Genomic DNA, 22,722 nt, shown 5'->3' on the forward strand with positions numbered 1-22,722 from the left:
TGTATTTAATTAGATTTTGAATCCAGATCTCATTCCTCATTTTCTCTCCAAGTTCATTCCCCAACAGTATGAGATCAGTCTTTTTGTTTGCTCTTAGGAAGTGTACTAAGGAGACTGAAGGCTGACACAATGCCTCAGTTTGCTCATTAACCAGCTCTCAAACATTCCAACATCCCGAACCAGATGCCATATAATAATTTGTAACATTAATCCGGTTGTTCCAAGAAAGCAATTATTTGCATATTGGTGGTGGCTGGAAGGGGGAAGGATGGGTAAGGGGAAGGGAAGGGACAGGGGACAGATGAACTGAAAGAGGTGGGATCGGGAGCTTTAATCCAGTGCAAAGGGGAGTACATTAGCTCACACGAAAAAGAAGGAAACTCACCAAGAGTAACAAAAGCCTGTGCTCAGAAAAAGGCAGCAGCTCTTAGGTAATACTGCAGGAATCTTTAACCAAGGGCGAGGTGCAGATGGAGACCTAGAGCAAACAGTTTCCCCAATAGGAATCAGCTCAGTTTCAAAAGAAAACTCGAGAGAAAAACAAATAGTGGATGATGTGGTGTACCACTCCCAGTTCCCTCCCTCTGAGAATGAAGCGCCATTCCCTCCCCCTGCTGGGAGGGCTGGAGCCCGCTGGTCAGGAGGACCCAGCAGGTGGGCGCTAAGTTCTTCTCTCGGACTTTCCCTTCTGTTGGAGGAACACTCTGGGTTCTGGGCTTCTAGGTCCTTAGTTATGTCGCGCAAAGGAATTTAAGGACACTCCAGAGGGCAGGCAAGAGAGTTCATTAAGGGAAGCAGACTTGGCCCAATGGATAAGACATCCGCCTACCACATGGGAGGTCCGCGGTTCAAACCCCAGGACCTCCTTGACCTGTGTGGAGCTGGCCCATGCGCAGTGCTGATGTGTGCAAGGAGTGCCCTGCCATGCAGAAACAAGAAAGGAGACAAGTACACAACCTGAGACTCAGACTGCTGCGAGTGCTACAGCATGAGATGTGTCCTTGGGGGCTCCAGGGTAAGCCTTTTGAAAGACTTTCCTCCTCCCCTTTCCTGGTCCTGGCAAGGGGCCCCGGTTGTTTGCTCTTCTGATTGGTTGCCCCGCCTGTTACCTCTCAGGGGGCCAATGATGAGGCTTTTGTTTGGAGTTATCCTGGGTTTCCCTTTGACCCTGGAAAGGGTTCCAAATGGGACCTCAGGGGCAGGGTCTTGGTGGGGTTTCTCAGCTTTGTTCTTAGTAGCAGCCTTCCCTCGGGGACTTCTGGGTAGAGTTTCATGGCCATATTCTCTGCCAGGTCCCTGCTTCTTCCCTCTTTCCCTGGACTAAGGCTTTGATGAAGAAAGTCACCTGCTGAAAATCAAATACATCCAGTGGGCTGGTTCATGTGAGGGATGGCAGGTCACCGTGCCTCTTTTGGAGGGCTGTCCCAAATTCTTAAGGGCTGGTCCAAACCCAGGGATCCCACAAGCTCAACAATGGACTTTGTCATAAGTACATCTCAGAGTTTTCTTTTGGGACCATCACCCTGAAACGGTTGCTATTAGAAGTTTTAGGAAAGTAAACTCTAAAATGGGATTGGGAGAGAGAGTGTCTGTTAGTCATCTGGCAATAAGGACCAATCTAGGTGGCGTGTGGATAACTTCTGATGGAGAGCAAAGTATGGTTAAAATAGTTGACAATGCTGCACAGTTAGAGTTTTTACTGGTGATCAACTGGGACAGTTAAAACTCATCAAGCTGTATATTTATCATTTATGTGCTGTTCTGTATATATGTTAAACTTTAATAACATCTGCATTTAAAAAATCCTCCCACAAAGAAAATACATAACCCAGATGTTACATAGGTGTGTTCAACCAAAAATTCCCAGAATAATCGTCATATTATAAGAACTCTTTCAAGGAACATAAAAGGATGGTAAACTTTCCAGTTCACTTTATGAGACTGGTATCGTCTTGACACCAAAGCCAGATGAGGAAAGCATGAGAAAAGAAAATGACAGAAGAATCTCATTCAAGAACAAAGATATAAAAATCTTAAAATAGTAAGTAGCAAACCAAATCCAGAAACTTATTTTTTTTTAAGGTTAATAAAACATGAACAAGTTGGATTTATTTCATGAGTACATGATTGATTCTAAATCAAAAATTGTTAGTGTAACTGACTGCATTAACAAACTAAAGCAGAAAAACCAAATGTTTATCTCAAAAATGCAATAAAAAACACAGTGCCCAATAAAATTCAGCAATCATTCCTGATGGAATAATTAAGTAAAGAAAATCTTAGCAAACTTAGAAACTGAAGGGAAGTTCCTTAGCCTGATAAAAAGGTATTTACAGAAAATCTGTGGCAAGTTACATGCTCATAGATAAAAGATTAAAAGTCTTCCCATTAAAATGAGGAATAAAAAGGGAGCTCACTAGCATTGCTTTTATTTAGCATTGCAATGGAGTTTATAGCTAGTACAATGAAACAAGATAAAGAAATACGAAGTAAAGAATTAAAGAATTGGAATGAAAGAATCAAAAGAGTTATTATTAAGTAATGATATAATTGTTGCAACTGTTAAGATTAAAAATGATTATGATTACTAAATCATTATGTAGATACCTTTATAGTATAAAATAGCAAAAGGTTAATACCTATAATTACTGAAGCTGGCTACGGTGGGCTCACTGTGCATGGTTACTCTAGATTTAACCTCCCCCATGTGTACATTTACTATTGTAGTGGTCATTCTAGATTGAACGTACCCTTGCATATGGATTAGGCTCACCTTTCTGTAGGCTTTCTATTGGGATGGTAATCATTCCACCTGCCTCTGTTTAATGTCCATATGGAAAACCTTGTGAACGATCTCTACTCTGTACTTTCCTATCCCGGAACCTTGATCTCTGGTGATTGTAACTTTGTAACTCCCCCTGATTTGGGGTCCACCTCCATCCTGTTCAGCTCCTTGAAGGAACCTGTGTTCAGCTTCATCCCAATTATTCGTTAGCACCCCAATGTTATAAAATTTGGAAATCCTGAAGATCAGGGGTGCAGTGTTGAGACTGTCTAAGATGACTGACATCCTTTGCTTGGGCATCCAAATTAACTCTTTCTCTCTTTGAAACCCTGGTGTCTCAGGAATTGACTTTTAAAAAAACCTGCTTTTGCTTGTTATCAGTTTGGCTACCTAGCAGGGACTAAGGACAATCCCTGAGGAGTCAGATTGCTCAAGGTTCTGGGGTCCCAGTGAGAGAGGTAAATACAACAATCAAGCTTTCTATGGTAGCTGGACCCTCTTGGAAAGCTCAACAATGGTCATTTTTTTCTTCCTTTAAAAAAAATGTTTATTGAAGTATATCATTTAAACATGAGCATACATAAATAATAAGTGTGTAGTAAAAGTTGTGAACTTACCAAAAAAGCGTACATAACATCATACAGGGCTTCCATACATCACCCCACCACAAATACCTTGCATTGTTGTGAAACACATAACAAATTATGTAAAAGCATCATCAAAGTATTACTGCCAACTGTAGTCCATATCTTACATTTGGTATATTTTTCCCCCAACCCACCCTACTATTTTTTTGTTCCATACACTATACAATTTATCTAAAATGTATAATCAATGCCTTTTGGTACAATCTCCGACTTGTGCTTTTAACACTTCAATCAATATTCTAGCATTTTCATTACTCTAAAAACAAACAAACAAAAAGAACCAAACCACTATCATACCCACATGTTCATGCTTCTAATTACAAATCCTGTGATGTCCTTGTACCATTTCTATTCATTTCCAAACCTTATAAACAATTATTTCAACCATTTCTGCACAGATTAAACCTCAGCTTTCCATTCTCTAAGCACATTCTTTTCTATGGTGACTTATAATACATTCCAGCTATTAACTCCATGAGTTTTCTCGTTATATTTAGTTCATAATAGCAAAATCATACAGTATTTGTCCTTTTGTGCCTGGCTTGCTTCACTCAACATAATATCCTCCAGATTCATCCACATTGTCATATGCTTCACAACCTTATTTCCTCTTACAGCTGAATAATATTTCATTGTGTTCCACAATCAGGTATTTCCTAACTTGCTGGCACTCCAGGCCCTAAACGTGCTTTAAAGTTTCAAGAAACAGTTCCAGCCCAAGTCCGGACATCTTTCTGGGTGAGTGGGTCATCAAGGTAGAAGTGAATTGGGAAGTTAGTTGGGTACTTGGAGTTCCCTTAAACTTCTTCTAGAATGACCCCTTGCTCTGACCTATCCACATTGCTCTGTTGTCGCTTTTTGGGGGGGACGATGTGGGGGTGGGCAGGAGGGTTACAGTTCTGTTTGGGTTTCAAGTCCCAACCTTAAGTGTGTCTGTGAAGTGAACTCCTGAAAAGTAATCCAGAATATATAAATGGTACGTGTCTGTTTGTTAAACTGTGTGTTAGTTATAATAAATATTCAGTGTCTCTCCAAAGTGCTAAAGCAGTGTTTGACTACATTTATATTGCTCTAGTATTCATAATTGGTTACTGGTGTATTAGTCAGTGTTCTCCAGGGAAACAGAATCAACAAGGGATATCTGTCGGTAGTAAGAGATTTATCAGAGTCTCTCACTCAGCAGTGGGGATGCACAAATCCAGGTTCCGCAGGCAGGTGCAACCAGGGGCTCCAGTGAAAGTCTAGTGAAGGTTCTTGACAAGTTCTGGGAGATGGTGGCTGTCCAAAGATGAGCTGGGAAATACTTCATCAATGCTGGCAGCACTTTCTCTTTTAAGGCATTGAACTGATTGGATAAAGTATCGCTCATTGCTGATGGCAATCTCCCAGACTATGTAAATATAACCAGCTATCTATGATTTACCACTGCAGTAAAGTCACTGGTGACTAAAGTCCATAAATGCCCTTGAATTACAGTTAGCCCAGTGCTTGCTTGACCAAACAACTGAACACAATTACCTGGCCGAGTTGACACAATGGTCTAACCATCACAACTGGTGACTGAAATTCTTTAAAATGGGTGTGGGGACCCAGGTACCCCCTAAGTCCTGGGCACATGGCAGCCTACATGAGGTTGGCTTAAGTTAAAAATTAACAGCCCTCCCCAGAAGGGAGAGAAGGCATGGATGGTGTCAAAACATAGAATCTTCCCAACGCAGTAAACGTCCTTGGTAAACGTCCTTCCTAGGAGCTTAGTGAAAACATCACCAGACCCCACATATATGGGTCAGGTCACCCTAGCAGGAACTCTGTTCTCATAACCCTATGGAATGTCTTTATTATGAAGCCTCTTGCATATTGCCCCTGATGTATTCCTGTCTCTTTGCAGAGTGCTATCTTCATTCTCTGAACTGCTGCCTTCAGAGATTATCTCCTGTCTGTAAGTCCCAATAAAGCTTATGCCTGACTAAATGCCAGGTGTGTTCTTTGGTTTTGTTGGTCTCACCAATTCGTGCCCTTTAGGAGTTGGGTTGTAGCAATGTGAAATTTTAATTCTACTAACATTCCTAAATGTAGCCCTTTAGGCTGTATTTTAAAACAACAACAACAAAAAAAAAAAAAACCCCACCAAAAACTGGAAAACTTTCCATCATGAGCCTGTGAAAAAGCAGGAAATAATGTTCTTTCCTGTAACAAAGTTTGGCCTCAATATAATTTAGAATCAGGAAGAAAATGGTTGGAGCATGGCCCTATGGGAAGAACTAACTCTGGCTCCATTCAGCCAGGACAGTTCTCTAAGATCAGCAGCTGAGCCAGAAAAATTTCTACTCCTCCAGGAAATGCCTCTAGGAATAGATGAAGAATTTGAGTACGTGTTTACCCCATTCCCCCTGTCAGATTTACGTGGGTGGAAAAATGGTGGCCCACTCTATAAAAAGGACCCAGAGAAAATAAAAAGCTGAATTATCCCTACTGTAATTGGACTGGTATTGATGCTTTGAGGATAACAGGAGATAAAGAGAAAATAGTAAATGAAGAAGCAGAGCAGGAAACAGTTAAGAAATAGGGGGAAAAAAAATCCTGACTACCCAGGGTATGCTAGAAAGAAATTAGCAGGGCCAGTAAAGAATCTTAAATGGAATGCTAATGGTGCTGAGGATTGGACTAATTTAGAGTAGAAAGAGGTCTCTAAAGCTATAAATTTACAAAAGATAAGTGAAGTAATACGAGAACCAGAAGAAAGCCTTTCCACTTTCCTAGAAAGAATTTATGCTGCCTATTGGCAATACACTAATATAGATTTGAGAAGTCCAGAGAATACTAGACATTTAACTATAAACTTTATTTCTCAAAGTTCTTCAGATAAAAGACAGAAGCTGCAGAAAAACTGATGGGGGTCAACATTTACCTACCTTACTTAGCATTGACCATGAAGCTCATTACCATAGGGACGCAGCTAAAGAAAACCTGCCCTTCAGATGGTGAATGACCCTACTCAAAGGTCTAATGAACCGAAAACATTCAAAACAAGACTGCCTCAAAAAGGTAAGACTCCTGGGCCCAACCTCCATCTCTCCAGGAACGGGAGAAATTTCTAAACTAAGTACCAATCAACGTGCAGATTGTGAAGGAGGAGGACACTGGGAAAGGTATTGTCCTAGACGTCCCCGGGGAAAAACCCAAAGAGCTAGATGGGAACAGACAGTTTCTGGAACAGGTGAAGGGGAACTTTCCTACTGAATTAAAACCAAGTATTTGAACCATAGCTTCCTGAATGTACCTTCCTTGCTAAAAACCAAATAACTTTTTCTCCAATTTATATATATATGTGTGTGTGTGTGTGTGTGTCTATCTACCTATCTCTCTATGTCTCTGTCTATCTCTCTCTCTCTCTCTCTCTATCTACCTATCTATCTTTCTATCTATCTATGGGTTTCCAAGAACAAGTTCGCATATTCCAGACAGCCTGATCCAGAGATCTTAAAAGTGAGGCAGGTTATCAGGGAAATAAGACGACAAGCCACAGCATGGCTGGCAGACAACATGGCGGCAAGACCTCGCAGGGACCTTGAGTGTAGACTTGAGGTCCCAGTTTCTCTTTCTGGGACCTCCTCTTGGGCCAGGATAGTCCAAACAGTCTTTACCATTGGTCTCACCATTGGTGGGATACCCAGTAACAGCTGGGCCCATCCCCTTATCATCAGGAAGGAGGAGGAATAATTACCAGTTTAAAAGGTAATTACACAACGCAGAGCCTGTTCTATCTGCCTGGAGGGGACCACACCAAAGCTTGGTGTGTATTCCCATCTTTCTTTCCAATTTCTCAGGAAGCTCTGTTCTTTCCCCCATTTCCCAAATAAATTCTTTTTACTAGCTTAAGTGGCGTGTTCGTAAATTCTTTTCTGCATCAGAGCCAAGAACCTAGAGGAATTCGATGCTTCTCTGACTTAAAAGCATTAAAAACCAGAGATATGGAATGGTGGATAACCTGGAGATAGCTATGCCAAAGGAGTGAGAATTATGAGTCTAATCTAAATTAGTGAGTTTTATGTTTCTGTTGGTGTGTCTACCTCTCTTTGTGTCTGTTTGTTCAGTGTATATTTTCATACCTCTGAGTGGTAATATCAAATTAACAAATGCAATTTCTTAAAAGAGCTCTGTTAAATTGTTAAAAATTAAATAAGCGCTTATATATGTAAATGAATACTCCTGGAGCCCAAATTAGAAAAGCCAAACAGAATGAAAAAAGTCATATAAAAATCTGACTGAAGAAACTAAAGGGGGAAAAAAAAAAGCTAAAAGGGTTGCCCTGAGTTCTTCCACAATCTTTCTATAACCAGTCCTACATCTAGACTTCTCCTTACTTACCTTGACTGAATGCCAGTAACTCAATAAAGTTGGTTTAGGAAACCACGGGAGATGGCCTGGGTGTGGAAAGATGGGAGAGATGTGAATTTAGCTTAGAGTCATGTCTCCAAGGCCTGGGAATAAAAAATGACAGGGACAGAGGGGATATTACAGAATGCACCTTTGTTAGGCCTCGAAGCAGGGCCTTTGTGGATAACCAGAGATGGCATGAAGAAAACTTCAACACGAGAGTTAGGCAAACTCACATTTATGACGTCTGCAGAGGTGAGGAGCCAAGGCCAGTCCAAAGTGACAACAGACCATCGCCTTGTTTGGCTTAGTTAGTCCTGTAATTCCTCAAATAAACTGTAACAACCTTGAGATGAGAGTAATTAAGCCAATGGCCAAATTTCAGTAAGTAAAAAAAAGATCCTTGAAAACTGTGAAAAGGTTTTTCTAAATTATAATTGAAACAAATAAAGCAACCATAATATATTCTCCAGAGCCTGATAGTCAGTATGCTTTTGAGGTGATTATTTTAAGGTATAATAAAACAAAGAGGTTTGAACCTCCTATGGAGGAAAATAAACAAGAGAACATTTCTTATATAAAATATTATTTTAATTTATCCTAATGGGTGTAATTGAAGCTGGGGAGGGGTTGGATTCCTCTAGGTTCTTGGCTATGTCACATAAAAGACGTTAAGAACACAACCGTTGAGTTAGGCCAGTAAAAAGAATTTATTGGGAATGGGGGAAAAGAACAGAACTTGCTGAGAAATGAGAGGGAAGGATGGAAATAAGCACCAAGGTTTGATGTGCATTCCTCTAGACAGAAAGAGCAAGATTTGGCTTGGGCGGTCACCTTTTAAGCTATTAATTATTCCTTCTCTTGCTAATGCTAAGAGGAGGGGCCCCAGCTCTTTTTGCTTACCCTTCCAATGGTGGGAGCCAAAGGTGAGGCCTTTTTGGAATATTGGGGGATATTCCCTCGGCCATGGAGAGTCCCAACTGGGTCCTCAAGGTCAAGGTCAAGATCGGCAGGGTCTCATGGCCATGTTGTTTGTCCAACATGTTGTTTGTCTTCTCCTTGTTTCCTTGTACCAACCTGCCTGCCTTATACAGATATTAGCAAGTTAACATTATGTCTCTTGAATCTTTAATATGATAACATTGTAAGTTTTAACTAATGAAATTATTACAAACCTCTTTTAAAAATAATCGTTTTGCCTAAAGTGAAATGGCTACTTTTTCACAGAACGGAATGAGGGATATAAAACAAAGCTTAAGTGGATATGGAAAGAAAGAAAAGGGTTGTAAAAGCTTGTTTAAGGGAGGGTGTTTTGTCCTAAAATAAGATGGCTGGTTTTCATAAAATCAGGATGGAAATATGTAGGACAAGACTTGAAGGGATATGGAAAGCTGTAGAAGGGTTGTGGAAGTAAAGTTTGCTTGTTGCTGACTGTAATTCAATAAGCTTATCTAAAGGTGAAATTTGTATTAAAGTGAAGTAACTAGTCTATATGATTCTAAATGGTTATAAGAAGTTCTAGGAAATTACAAGTTGTGGGAAGTTATAAAAGCATTTTCTAAACTGAAAGATTTGAATGTAAACAGCTGATTCTGGGAAGCCATTATTAAGTAAAAATTGATGAGTTGATATTGATAACAAAAAGTAAATTTATAGCAGAAAAACCTGTCCAAAGCCACCTCAATCTGTTATGATCTATGCTAACTAAGATTTGTTTACCCAATGGTGTACTAATGCGGAACTAGTCTGATTTTCTCTCTGTTAACATAACATGGTTTTCTTAAATTGTTCATTGGTTTTAAGAGAAAAAAATAATTTGAAATGCTCAATATATAAAGAATAAAGAGTCATTGCCTTATCAGATTGACTTAATATACTTTATGTTGACCTTACCATACCCTTAATGATTAAAAAAAAATACAATGCTGTTGTTACTTTAGAAGTTAAGTCTTTTCCAAACTGTCTTATAAATTTATTTGTTGCTGTGATAAATTGGGGTCTGCTTAAATATAATGTTCAGACCTGACAACTTTTAATAGTCTAATAAAACCCTTAAGGATATTTTTAATTTCAAACTGTTACAAAAGAATTTCACCTTGTAAAAAGTGAGATGCTAAAATATATTCATTTATGAAAATCAACATTATCAACATATTTATATTTTAATTCACAATGGAAAAACATATACCAAAACTGAAAATTCCTAATACATTGTTTAAACTATGGAAAAATTTAAATGGGGTGTTAGTTTGCACATTTTATTCTGATCAGAATTTTTATTTAGGTGTTAAACTTGCTTTAAAAAAAAACTGGTTTGTCATAAAATACTGTGCGTAATCACAATATTTATTTCCTAAGACTATTCTGAATGTGCAAACTTATGTTTACTGCTAATGGAAATATTATTTATGAGAGGATATTAAATTTGGTATTAACTGCCTATTCAGACACTTAGTACTTGCAAAAATCCATCTTACATTCATCACTTTGAAGTTTTAAAAAATCTCCCTCCTTGTTGAAAGTAATATATTCTTAGGGTAAGGATAGTAATATTCCAATAAGGGAATAATTAGATGAAGCTAGTGGTTATGAGAAGATAATTGTGATTCCATTGGGAATCTTAGGTTCTCATAAAATTTCTGGTACCTCAGAGGTTTCCCTGTGGTAAACAGTATCTTTCTGAAAGAGAAAACATTCAGGAGAAATTATATATTGGGGGATTGTACAGAATTCTTAAAGACTTTTTAAGTCCTCATTATCTATTCTAACCTAATACTGCTCTGCATGATAATATTGTTTGTTATAGTTTTAGTTATTCTTGGAAAAATGTGATGTTATGCAAACAACCAAAATCTCTTATCGGTTACACTGTTCTGCTCTGATGTTTTTCTAAAAAAGCATGTAGTCAGCTAATCGTCAACAAAAAGGGACTTTAAAGGAGAAGCAAGTCAAGTCAACAAGATATGTTTTACACATTGATTAACATATTTGCGGTAAAAGAGTAAAAGTAAAATAAAACAAAACTTCTACTATGATCTGTAGTTAATGTTCTTTAGAAATAGCTTTATTCAAAATACTCATAAGGAAAATTATGGCCTAGATTGTAAGGTCTTACAGCAGTCACATTTATTCTTGGACTGTGAGTTCTAATCGTTATTTTTAAGTCTTAAGATGCTTCACTCTATATATAATCTAATAGCTTGCTAGAATTTTTTAAGATCCTGTTTTTTAAAATGCTAGGACTAAAAAGTAAATGGGGCCAATCTAAAGACTAAGGAGAATCAGGATACAAGAAAAAAAGTAATGGTATTGGTATTTTAAAACTTTAAGTACTGTGGGGGCCAGAAGGAAGTTTGTCAAGAAAATTCTTTAAATTTCTCTAGTGCACTTTTTAATTCAACCTGACTAGTTAGTTTATTTAAACAGCATAACTAACATGGAACCTAAAATAGTGAATCAGATTGTGATATTCTGTACAGAATGGTTTTAATACCCTATGCATTTCAAAGTGTTTGAGGTATAAGAAAGATATTTGCAAAGTTCCCTATGGACTGGGAAAAACATAGAAATAATAAACTTCTTTATCTGGGAAATTACTACTATTCTCTCAAACAATAGGTGCTCCCAATTTACTGAAATGGTGGAACTCTGCAAGGTAAACCTGGGAAAAGAAACATGCCCTTGATCTCAAGGCTTGCCTCATGAAACTTATTTCTGTAATGATGAAGCTAAATCTAACTATAATTAATGCCTAAGAGTCACCTCTAGAGAACCTGTTTGTTACTCAAATGTCACTGCCTGCCCCCAGATGTGGGACAGGACTTTCAGGGATACAGTTTTCCCTGGCAGTATGGGACGTGACTTCCAGAGATTTTTTTCCTGGCAATGCAGGACTTGACAACTTTCAGGGATTAGACTGAAAGGGGGAAACTAAACAGAACAGAATAAAGTTTAAAGAGATTTCAAATAGACTGAAGAGGTCATTCTGGAGGTTACTTTAATGCAGGTTTCAGCCAGGTAGTGCAAAAAGCTACAGTAGGCAAAACCAAAAGCACTCCAGACTCTAAAAAAAGACTGAAGAATGATTTCCCCAATGTAACACAGTGATGGAAGCCTATAATTTTCAGTTTACATATAAATTTTATTTTTCAGAATTTGCCTGGATTATTCCTATGCCAGACAAGCCCTTGAACGCAGAAGTTGAGAAGGACAACCGGCTACATTCCTTTACCTCATAACGTTGACACCCCTTTTTAGTATGAAGAAGCCAGAAAAATCCAATATGCTGATTATCCCAAGATTGGGAATTTTACAAAACAGAGAGGGAGAAGTTGTAACTGAAGGTTAAGAATTAACAAATAGGGCGGCAGACTTGGCCCAGTGGTTAGGGCGTCCATCTACCACATGGGAGGTCCGCGGTTCAAATCCCGGGCCTCCTTGACCCGTGTGCAGCTGGCCCACGCGCAGTGCTGATGCGTGCAAGAAGCGCCCTGCCATGCAGGGGTGTCCCCCGTGTAGGGGAGCCCCACGCGCAAGGAGTGCACCCCATAAGGAGAGCCGCCCAGAGCGAAAGAAAGTGCAGCCTGCCCAGGAATGATGCCGCACACACGGAGAGCTGACACAAGATGACGCAACAAAAAGAGACACAGATTCCCGTGCCGCCGACAACAACAGAAGCGGACAAAGAAGACGCAGCAAACAGACACAGAGAACAGACAACCGGGGGGGGGGGGAGGGGAGAGAAATAAATAAATAAATAAATCTTTAAAAAAAAAGTTAACAAAATGATTATTATGAAATCATTAGATAGATGCCTTTATATTATAAAATAGCAGAAGGTTAATACGTGAAATTACTGAAGCTAGCTAGAGTGGTCTCACCCTTGTTTGTGGTTACTCTAGATTTAACTTCACCCTAGCCTTTGGGATGGTAAGTCTAGATCGACCTTACCCTTGTTTATAGATTAGCCTCACCTTTGTATGCCTACTGTTGTGATGATAATTCTAGACTGAACTTACCCTTGCTTTTGGATTAGGCTCACCCTTGTGTATGTTTACCATTGCATGGTAACCGCTTCACCTTCCTCTGTTTAACATCTGATGGAAAACCTTGTGACCCACCTCTGCTCTGCACTTCCCTGTCCCAGAGCCCTGATCCTTGGTAATGGTTGTTACTTTGAGTGGCCCAATTCACTCCAGTCCAGCCCTTACTGTTTATCAATGAAGGAGCCTGCACTCAGCTCCACCCCAATTATCCATTAACACTCTGATATTATAAAATATTGGAATTTCTTCAGATCAGGGAGGCAGTTTCTGAGCTAAGGTGACTGACTTCCTTTGCTTGTGCAACCAGATAAACTCTTTCTCTTTTTCAAACCCTGGTGTCACAGGAATTGGTTTTAAAGATGCATCGGGAGAAAAGCGTCTGCATTCACTCAGTATCATTTTGATTACAGAGAATCCAAAAGGATCAAGCGAGTATTAATTACCAGATCTAAGAACAGTATGCAAAGTCAATTGCATTGCTATATAGTGGAAAAAATAGTAGAAAACAGTTTTAAAGACATTGCGGAGTAAGAACAAAAATTACAACCTCGAAGGATAAACTAAACAAAAGATATGCAAGACATTTATGTTGAAAATATAAAAATGAATGTAAGGCATTAATAAAAAAAATCTAAATAAATGGAACAACATGCCTGTTAGTGGCTAAGAAGACTTAATATTGTAAGGATGTCCATTTTCTTCAAATTAACCCAGATTCAATGCAAATCCAACCAAAATACCAGTAGGATTTTCATATACAAGTTGAAAAGCTGACTTTTACATTTTTTTTGGAAAAGGCAAAGACCCCAAAAAAACCAAGGCCACCTCTGATGAAGGAGAATCAGTGGGGGAGATATGCTGTACCAAATATCAAGACCATATGGGTTGCCTTTTTATTATTAACTGATCAATTTGACTACATAAATGTGACTACTTTTTAAGAGTAAGAGAACAAGATAGTAATGAAAAAATCCATAAAGTAGGAAAACAATATTTACAGCACATAAACATGGCAAAGAATTAATGTCTGGAAAGTATTTTTTAAAAATCTCCAACAAATTAATAACAAAAAGATAAACTGGGAGAAAAATGGGCAAAAACATGGATAGGCATTTCATGAAATTAAATACAAGCAGCCAATAAATATGAAAAATGCTTACTATCACTAGTAATATAGGAAATGCAAATTAAAAACACAATGAAATACAATTTTATATGAATCAGAATAGCAAAAAATGTATCAATACTAAAGCACAGTACTCCATGAATTACCTAAAATACAAAAATATTATGCACTCCATGAATTATCTATTCAACTTCTAGGCATATATTCTAGGAAAACGACTACCCATGTGTACCAGGAGATATATAACGGAATGTTCATAGTAGCATTTATCATAATAGATTTGACAATAACTGGAAACAATAAAAATATCCAGCACCAGTAAAACATGTAAATCAACTGTGGCACATTTGTATAATGGAACACGATACAACAGCGAAAATGATTAGACTGGAGCTACCTAATCAATACCAATGAATTACAAAAACCATATTAACTAAAAATATCAAGTCAGAGAAGAATATATAGTTTTCAGAAGCATCAGAAGTATGACGCAGGTCATATCTGGAACAAGCCTTTTTTTATTTTGTCAAAAGTCATTTTGATATTTGCATCTGTGAATGTCGATGTCTGACTCAACTACGATTCACTGTGCTCCTGAGCTGAGCTCAGCAGGTACGAGGTGTTTTCTGATTCTTTAACTTGCTAAACCTAAGGATGATAACTTTATTAAATAAAAAGGAACAAAGGATGGGACTAGGATGGAGTAGGGGAAGGAGAAGTTCTTCTAGACGTTTCACGTTCTGAGACTGCTTTAAGTCAAGTGCAAAATGATCCAGAGATTTACTTTCAAGCCTTTGCTTCTTTAAATAATAAAAACAAGCTTTCGATCCTGGGGTTGAGTGGCAAGGAGGTTAGGGAAATCATGTACTTGGTTATGGAAAGTAAAGAGCACCCAGGGGGCTTTAGTGAGATAGTGATCTGAGCCAGGAATAGATTTCCATCTGAACCTGAAACTCGTGAAGATCAAAACTAAATGTTGGGGCCAAACCATCTTTAGAAGGGACCCATCTGAGTGATGGTAGATTAATGTACTGATAATTGGCTCAAAGTTTTTTAGAAGTCAATGAAGAAACCAGAGTATAACATTGGGACTCTTATTACAACTTAAGTGAAGAAAACTAGAATCCGGTGGTATTACATTATTACCTGACTGTCTGTTGTTGACAGAAGAATCAATATCTGAATGAGTCTTTTAAAAGCAAACTGCCAAGAGCCATGGGTAATTAGTACCCATCAAGCACTGGCCCCGGGGGACAGACCCCCAGTGGTCTTAGGGAAGGGCATTCCGTCCAAGATCACCCATCAGGCTTTCCCGCCTCTTGGATGAAAAAGTCTCAAAAGTCTCTGGGTTCCTTGTTTTCATCCCGTGGTCCCAAACAACCTTGTGCCTAGCATTTGATTTCCCATGAATCTTGATCCTGTGAAACGAGCTGCCCTGGGGAATGGAAAGAACATTATATTCTGAATCAGTCAGAATTCTCCAGACCAACAGACCCAATAGGATATGTGAGTGTGTGAGTGTGTGTGCTTGTAAATATATAGGTATATAATTGTTATATATTATATGTGTGACATATAGAAATATTTAGAGATTCGCTTTAAGGAATCGATTGATGTGAAAGTGGGGAAGGGCCAGCCTGAGATCTGTGGGCAGGCCAGCAGCCTGGAAATTCCAAGAACAGGGATATTACAGTCCTGAGTTTGAAATCCAAAGGCGAAGCCAGCAGAAAGGAATAAATGGTGTAGCCTTGAGGCAGAATTTCCTTTTCTTTTTGGAAACCACAATTCTTGCTCTTAAGGCCTTCAACAGATTGGATGAGGTCCATCCCCATTATCAACCACTACTGTCCTTTACTTAGAGTTGACAAATTGCAGGTGCTGATCACATCTACCAAACACCTGCACAGCACCATCTAAACTAGTGTCTAACCCAACAACTGGACACCACAGCTTAGCCAAATGGACGTATAAAATTAACCACCGCATAGTGATAGCAGGGTTACTTGTCCCCCTGTGAATTGAAAATTGTCATTCTGGTTTATGAGCCCAGTAAGTATAGATTTGCATAAGGCGAGTCATTTCTCCAGAGCCTAAACACCTGTAGGTAAAAAAATGCAAAATCAAGTTTCTGGACCAGTGAAGAGGAGGATTTTACTCTGGTCCCTCGTTCACCCCATGAAGGAACTGCCCCCAAGAGCAGCAGCCACCAACTCTTTCCTTTGACGCTTCTGAGACTCCAACTGTAAATGATGCTGCTCCACGGAAAAACTCTAAAATTATGACTTGGAGACTCATGGTTTTGTCACATAACCGCAAAAAGTATAAAGCTCTCAGTGGCCTCATTGCCTTTGCAAGTCAGGACCATAAGGGGTAAAGGACTTAAAACACAAACACACACACACAACCTCATTTCTTGGCCTAGTTAAAATATCTAGGAACATAAGTTACAGACTCTTGGGAAATAGCCGAGAGAAAGCAGGGCTGAGCAGACGGTGTGTTGGTGTGCCAAGAACAGATAGAGGATTTTCATTTTAGTCTCGCCTCCTTGTACCCCAACTGCTTCCATCTCAGTGTGTCCTGCCACGCATCTGGAAGGTGGATGAGAGACGGGGCATCTGTGCAAATGTTCTCTTTCGAAACCTCAATGAGGATTCTATCATCTCAGGGTGCAGGGTGAGTGGGACTGAGTGTTTATTCTGCCAAAGGAGCAGGCAGTCAGCGTGGGTGGAAAATCAAATGGGTGCCAACTCCGTTAACACAATCCATCATCAGGAAAACCCATTTCAACACATTGTGACAACTTTTTGACACGCGATTGAAAACGACCAGGCAGATGAAGCTGAGAGCCTGTTTTCTGCAATGTGTGGCATTTGGATTTTCTGCAGGCTTACCCAGCTCGGAGGTTTTCAAACCTGTCACGTGAGGAGCCATGCTGTGACATGTATTTTCATTTTAATTACTTTCTTTTTATTTTTAGGATTTATTTTATTTATTCATTCCCCCCGCCCTTGCTGCTTGTGCTTGCTGTCTACTCTCTGTGTCCATTTGATGCACATTCTTCCGTGTCTGCTTGTCTTCTCTTCTCATCTTCTCTTTAGGAGGCACGAAGAACCCTTCCTGGGAACTTACAACGTGGGTGAGAGGCATGCAATCACTTGAGCCATCTCGGCTCCCTGGTTTATTATGTCTCTCATTGTCTTTTCCTCTGTGTCTCTTTTTTGTTGTGTCTTCTTGTTGTGTCAGCTCTCTACATGGGACAGCTCTCCACATGGGCCAGCTCTCCTTCACTGGGAGGCCCCAGGAATTGAACCCAGGACCTCCCATATGGTATATGGGAGCGCAGTCACTTCAGCCACATCCACTTCCCTCATTTTATTAATAACTACTTTAACTACCTGAGTACTAAGCCTTGTCCCCAGAGGATTCTTTATTCTACAGGAGCCACAGGTTTGCATTTCTACAAGTTAATGTCATACTTAGAATGGATGAGGAGAGAATTTCCATGCCTGCTTTCCGTCATTCGTTGGAATGAATAAAAATGGATAAATAAAAAGACTGTGGCATATGACATATTTTAAGGCAAAAGCAAGTGCTAAGCCTGATATAGGAATAGAAAACCAGGTGAGTGTCCCAAGAGCCAGGCACTCCCACATTCCCAGGAATGGTGATGATTCCCCTACATCCAAGAAACATATGTTATCATAGTTCCTTAGCAGAGGTGCATGTAGGAGCTGTAGCGTGATTTTACCAGGGTTTCTAAATAGAACAAAGTATTCCCCTATCCAAGCTCTATCTATAATGAGTGATGTATTAGCCAGCCAAAGGGATGCTGATGCAAAATACCAGAAACTGGTTGGTTTTGATAAAGGGTATTTATTTGGGGTAGGAGCTGACAGATTCCAGGCCATAAAGCATTAGTTACTTCCCTCCCCAAAGTCTATTTGGAGCAAGATGGCTGCCGACGTCTGTGAGTGTTCAGGCTTCCTGGGTTCCTACGTTCCTTTTCTTTTTTTGGGTTTGCTTTTCTCGGGGTTCAAGGTTCCTTTCTTCTTGGGGCTGGCTTCTCTTCCCTCTGCATGCTGACTTCCCAGGGCTCTAGCTTAAGTCCTCAGCATCAAACTCCAACATCAAAACTCCAACATCAGAAACCCTCTACTCTGTTCTTTGTCATGCCTTTTATCTGTGAATCCCCACCCCTTGGTGGGTTGGGACTCAATGCCCTAATCATAACTTAATCATGCCCAGGTACAGATCAGATTACAAACATAATCCAATATTTCTTTTTGGAATTCATCAATAATATCAAACTGCTACAAGTGCATTCTGCAGTATTGTAGAGTCTGATTAAGACAACAAATACCCTGAAAGGGAAAATAAAATTTAGGAGATATAGAAACTAAATCTTTGTCCTCATTCAAGTTTCCAACCAAACTATGAAAAGGAAGTCCTTGAATTCAAATGTGATGACCTTTCCCTTCCTCCAGTGCTTACATTTTTTCTCTGACATTTCTCTGCAATCGTTACCAAAGCAGAAACAAAAAGAGATGTCAGGTATGAGAGCCTTTTAGAGCATGCCCAGCCTGTACTTCTAGAGCTGGAAACAGCCAAAATGAAAAACAGAGCTGTCATTCCGTACACGGCCCCAAATCAAATCGCCTACATCTTAATACGAGTTTCCCAAATCAAAAGCGTTTTAGTAGAGTTATAAGGTTGTGTTTTGATATTCTCATTCTGTTTAAGGTCAAGGGAAGCAGATGTGGCTTAACTGATAGAACATCACCTACCATGTAGGAGCTCCAGGGTGCAGTACCCAGGGCCACCTGGCCCGTGTGGTGAGCTGGCCCACACGCAGTGCTGCTGCACGCAAGGAGTGCTGGCCCACGCAGGGATGCCACCACGTAGGGGTGCCTCCCATGCAAGGAGTGGCCCACCCACAGGGAGAGCCGCCCTGCGCAAAAAACGTAGCCCACCCAGGAGCGGCGCCGCACAAACGGAGAGCTGACCCAACAAGATGACGCACCAAAAGGAGATGCAGATCCCCAGTGCTACCTGATGAAAATACAAGTGGAAGAACACACTGCGAATAGACACAAGAGGGCAGACAATTGTGGGGGGGGGGGGGGAAGGGGAGAGAAATAAACAAATCTTAAAAGAAACACACAAATTAAATAAATAAGGTCACACTAAAAATCCACAAGAAGTAAAAAAATATTTTTGAAAACATTAAAGAGTAGTAGTATGTGCATGGATAAAAACGAAATGCAAAGGGAAGCAAGGTGGATGGGGGTACTACACTTTTGGCTTCTTGCTCCTCCCAAGGTCTGAGTATTCATTTCTCTTAGGTTCTCCGGTGAGAGCCACAGTCCATGAGACGACTTGGAGGAGGAGAGCATGTCCCATCGGGGAAGGGGGTGGCTGCTGAGTGGAGAAGAGCCGTAAGTGAGCAAATCAGATGGGGTAGGGGGTTGGGAGAGCCACTGAGACCACAGTGGACCCACGTGGGGTCAGGCGTGGCAGGACTGGGCCACACAAAGCAATTGCTGCAAGGTAGTCTTTTTTTTTTAATTAAAAAAAAAATTCTCTCCCCTTCCCTCCCCCCCGCCCAGTTGTCTGTTCTCTGTGTCTATTTGCTGTGTGTTCTTCTTTGTCTGCTTCTGTTGTTGTCAGTGGCATGGGAATCTGTGTTTCTTTTTGTTGCATCATCTTGTTGTGTCAGTTCTCCGTGTGTGTGGTGCCATTCCTGGGCAGGCTGCACTTTCTTTCGTGTTAGGTGGCTCTCCTTACGGTGCGCACTCCTTGCGCGTGGGGCTCCCCTATGCGGGGGACACCCCTGCATGGCAGGGCATTCCTTGCGCACATCAGCACTGCATGTGCGCCAGCTGCACACGGGTCAAGGAGGCCCGGGGTTTGAACTGTGGACCTCCCATGTGATAGGTGGATGCTCTATCCATTGAACCAAGTCTGCTTCCCTAGTCCATCTTCTTGAGGCAAACTTCACTCCTTTCTCCTACTTTGGAGTAGTAGGTAACTTCCCATTCCAAACTCCCCGTTAAACTTTCTCTTTCTTCTCTCTTCCTCTCCTATTGAAAGGAACATCCTTATCAAACGTCAGACAGAGGCACTCACGGTTGAGGGGGGCAGTTAGACGATGGGAAGTTCCATGGAGGAGAAGGAAGCCTTCTGGGTCCTTTCTTTAGGAAAGGAAATATTGTGGGGTTCATTTGCTACTTTTCCTCTCCACGATCTTGCCTTGCCCAGTTAGCTCCCGTTGACAACACATATCTGTCTCTGTGAGACTAAAGAAGTTCAGGGTGACCTTTGCAGAGAAAGCATAAACTCCGTGGAAGCGAGGCCTTTGTCTTGTTTCCTGCTCTACGGCTAGCACCTGCCATGCTGAGGGCACTTGGTAAATATGTACTGAATCATTGATTGGGGGAGTAGAAGAAGGAATTCAATGGTAGGTTAATGGGAGGGGGCATGATTACCAACCATGCTGCTGAAGTAGTCTAGGGTGACACTAGAAGTCCCCATTTTTCTTTTTTCTTATTTTAAGATTTTATTTATTTTCCCCCTCCCCCACCTTGCTGTTTTTGTTGTCTGTGTCCATTCGCTGTGTGATTCTCAGTATTTATTTCTCTTTTTTGTCTTCTCTTCTTATCTTTCTCCTCTCAGAGGGATTCAATCCTGGGAACCTCTGATGTGGAGAGAGGTTCCCTATCAATTGCACCACCTCAGTTCCTGGTCTCTGCTGCGCTTCACCTTGACTTTCCCCTTTGTCTCTCTTTTGTTGTGGCATCATCTTGCTGCGTGACTCACTTGCACGGGCACCGGCTCACTGCCCAGGCACTGGCTCACCACAAGGGCACTCACGTGGGCACTGGCTTGCCACATGGGCACTGGCCTGCCGCACAGGCACACTTTCTCTTCTTCTTTTTCACCAGGAGGCCCCAGGGATCGAACCTGGATCCTCCCATATGGCAGGCGGAAGCCTTATCACCTGAGCCACATCTGCCTCCCCCCATTTTTCTTTTTCCTTTTTTATTTCTTTGATACCTGCTGCTCAGACACAACAGGCTTTTCTCCTAAGATCACTCTCTGCTGAATCCGTGATCGGGAAGCTCCAAGAAGCCATTTCATGCGGGCATCCTATAAAGCTGGGTCTTAATGAGGCATTGGGAAATGGCAGGACCAAGTCATTCTAAACTGGAAGCTCTCAACACAGAATACCTCTCAATGGGCGGTGGTGATTTGAGCACTGCAGGAGAAGCAGAACAATGTAAGACTGACTGGCTGAAGACATGGGATATGGGAATCACTTAATTTCCTCCCTCATAGTGCCTTAGGACTCTCCACAAAGTCTTGACTTGCCTTTCAACTTTAATTCTAGAAAAAGCCACTGTTAATGAGTAGGTGCAGATGACTGGCTTGAGCATTCAAGAGAATTGACATAATGATTGAATCCAGAGGAAAAGCCACCGCTCTCCTGATAAGCCTTCTGAGATATAACTCGCCTTGGGGTGGATCAGCTTCATCCTTTGTGATGAGGAGGGGCACCTTCTCTGAGGTGGGACAGTCCATATGTTCACACAACTGGCTTCCACAACTCTGCACCTGGGGACAAATCTCCACCGACATCTACCGAGCCACCTGTACACAAAAGTAGTTTCTATGCATTGTTTCTTGAGCCAAGCACTTCTGTTAGGCTACTAACATGAAATAAATTATTTAGTCCTCATCTGATGTGATGAGGTAGGTCCTGTTATTCCCATTTTATTGATAAGAAAACTGAGGCTTGCAGCGTCTTAGCATCTTATACATAATAGCTAATAAGCAGAGACATTGGGTTTGGATTTGCATCCATATCTGTCTGATCCCAAAGACCAGACTCTCAATCAACAACCTTGAACTGCATAGAATTCTTGTTAAGGGAATTCAGGGCTAGTCAGAAAATACCGTGGTACCTTTCTGTCATTTATGATGGATTTCATAAAACTCAACCTATTTGGCCTTGGACTCTGAATATGCTACAGTTGGGTTTCAGATACCCATGGATATTATAAGATCTTTCAGCCTAAACTTTACCTTTTCAATTTAATCTTTTATTCAAACTTTTATTATTCTTGGTGAGTGCATCCATATCTGACAGTTTTGTGAAAAGCTTGTTGAATCCAAGGAGACAGTTAGAGGTAAATTTTTTTTCCCTGAAGGGAACCATTGATCCTACTTGAGATTATTTCAGGAAGCAGTCAACTCTTATTCTTACAGTTGAGAAGAAAAGTGGGTTTTAAAAAAGCATATTCTCTCCATCTGTCATATCCTTGAAGATTCCATCCAGGATGTGAAATGCAAATAAAGATTTTATTTAATTCTCTGTTGCCTGAACTGACAGAGTAATTATGTAGTATAAGTTTCCTGTGCTTGACTGATCTTGTCTGCAAAAGTGCTTTGCTTATGTTTTATCAGTGGTTGCTTGCTATCTAGTATCTTATCCTGTACCTTAGTAGTTATCAAATTGCTTCAGCAAAGGGCCTACCACGGATGATATCACAGTAAACTTCACACACAAAGCAGTCTTACAAGATATGACCAAACCATTCCCACAGCGGCAGGAAGGAGCAGATACTGTGGCTCTGCAGTACAAGAGGCCGTGCCTGCTCCAGGATATTGGATATTTCACTGTTGTGAAATTTAATCATTTATCGGGACTTTCATTATTCTTTCTTAACCTATCTTAACCTTGTG

At 40.6% G+C, this 22,722-nt stretch overlaps 1 long non-coding RNA gene across 2 annotated transcripts; it reads left to right on the plus strand.

Annotated features, from left to right (window-relative positions):
- Positions 1-573: 573 nt before the first annotated feature.
- LOC105746209 (uncharacterized) lies at positions 574-12,528 on the plus strand. Of its 2 annotated transcripts, none has more exons than XR_001118660.3 (5): positions 574-1,015; positions 4,082-4,170; positions 5,321-5,371; positions 6,287-6,477; positions 11,962-12,528. It is a non-coding gene; the product is annotated as an uncharacterized lncRNA (long non-coding RNA). The 2 variants fall into 2 exon arrangements; XR_011647717.1 differs by lacking the exon at positions 574-1,015 and adding an exon at positions 1,169-2,041.
- Positions 12,529-22,722: the final 10,194 nt, after the last annotated feature.

The sequence above is a fragment of the Dasypus novemcinctus genome, chromosome 28 (genome assembly GCF_030445035.2).
Source record: "Dasypus novemcinctus isolate mDasNov1 chromosome 28, mDasNov1.1.hap2, whole genome shotgun sequence".
NCBI classification, from domain to species: Eukaryota; Metazoa; Chordata; class Mammalia; order Cingulata; family Dasypodidae; genus Dasypus; species Dasypus novemcinctus.